This window comes from Galeopterus variegatus, unplaced genomic scaffold (genome assembly GCF_000696425.1).
Source record: "Galeopterus variegatus unplaced genomic scaffold, G_variegatus-3.0.2 Scaffold13326, whole genome shotgun sequence".
Classification (NCBI taxonomy): Eukaryota; Metazoa; Chordata; class Mammalia; order Dermoptera; family Cynocephalidae; genus Galeopterus; species Galeopterus variegatus.
Genome location: NW_007739437.1, coordinates 24,653 through 26,532, shown reverse-complemented (window position 1 = coordinate 26,532; position 1,880 = coordinate 24,653).

Here is a 1,880-nt window from a genome sequence, read left to right as displayed (position 1 = left end):
TGTCTGTTGTGCTTCATGGATCTGGATGTTCATCTCCCTTCCCAAATTTGGAAATTTTTCAGCCATTATTTCTTTTTGGAATACATTTTTTCCCCACAGTCTCACTGTCTTTTCCTTCTTGAATTTTAATGTTTAAATTGACTTATTTTGTGGTGTTCCACAAGTCCCTCAGGCTTTTTTTTTTCACACTTTTTAATTCTTTTCTTTTTCCTCCTCTGACCAAATAATTTCAAATAACCCATCTTCAAGTTCACTGATTCTTTCTTTTGCTTGCTCATGTCTACTGTTGGAGGCCTCTATTGATTTTTTTCAGTACAATTACTGCATTCTTCAGCTCCAAACTTTCTGTGTGCTGTTTTAATACTTTCTAACTCTTTGCTGATATTGTCATTTTATTCGTGTGTCATTTTTATGATTTTATTTCTTGTTGATCTGTGTTCTTTTGTAACTCACTAAGATTCCTTATGATGATTATTTTGATTTCTTTCAGAGGCAAATGAGAAATTGTTATTAAGTATGGTTGATGAGTAGAGATTTATTTTATTCTTTTGATTTTTCATGTTTTTCTGAATCTTTATGTTCCTTGTACTTTTGCATAGGTGTCTGTGCATTTGAAAAGCGGCCACTTCTCCTAATGAAAATAAAGATACATCATACCAAAACCTGTGCTGCAAAAGCAATACCAAGAGAGAATTCTATTGCAATGAATGATTACATCAAAAGTATAGAAAAATTTCAAATAATCGATCTAATGCTACACATCAAAGAACTGGAAAAACAAAAACAATAAAATCCCCAAATTACCAAGCCTTTAAAGAGGAATTAATACCAATTCTCTTTAAAGTACTCCAAGAAATTGAAACAGAGGCCATTCTCCCAAACTCATTCTAGGAGGCCAGTATCTCCTTGATACCAAAACCAGACAAAGAAACAACAAAAAAAGAAAACTGCAGACCAATATCTCTTATGGACATAGATGCAAAAATCCTCGATAAAATACTAGCAATCAGAATACAGCAACAAATCAAAAAAATTATACACCATGATCAAGTGGGATTTATCCCAGGGATGAAAGGATGGTTCAACATGCACAAGTCAACAAATGTGATACACCACATCAACAAAAATGAAGGACAAAAACCATATGATTATCTCAATAGATGCAGGAAAGCATTCAACAAAATTCAACATCTCTTCATGATAAAATATCTCAGCACATTAGATATAGAAGGAAAGTACCTCAACACAATAAAAGCCATCTATGACCAGTCCATTGCTAACATCATCCTAAATGGGGAAAAATGGAAGGCTTTTCCTTAAGAACAGGAGCAAGAGTGCCCACTCTCACCTCTCCTATTTAGCCTAGTACTGGAGGTACTAGCCAGAGCAATCAGATAAGAGAAAGAAATAAAGAGCATCCAGATAGGAAAAGATGAATTCGAACTTTCCCTATATGCAGATGACATGATCTTACATATAGAAAAAACCTAAAGACTCTACCAAGAAACTCTTAAAGCCAATAAGTAATTTCAGTAAAATTGTAAGATACAAAATCAGTACCCCCAAATCCACTGTGTTTATATACTCCAATAATGAGCTAACAGAAATAGAAATCAAGAAAGTAAGCCCATTTACACTACCCACCAAAAAAAAAAAATACATAGGAATCAATTTAACCAAGGAGGTGAAAGACATCTACAAGGAGAACTACAAATCACTGCTGAAAAAATTAAGGATGACATAAAAAGTTGGAAAGATATTCCCTGATCTTGAATTGGAATAATTAACATTGTGAAAATGTCCATAATACCCAAAGTGATCTACAGATTCAATGCAACCCTTATCAAAATTCCAATGACATTCTTTACAAAAATAGAAAA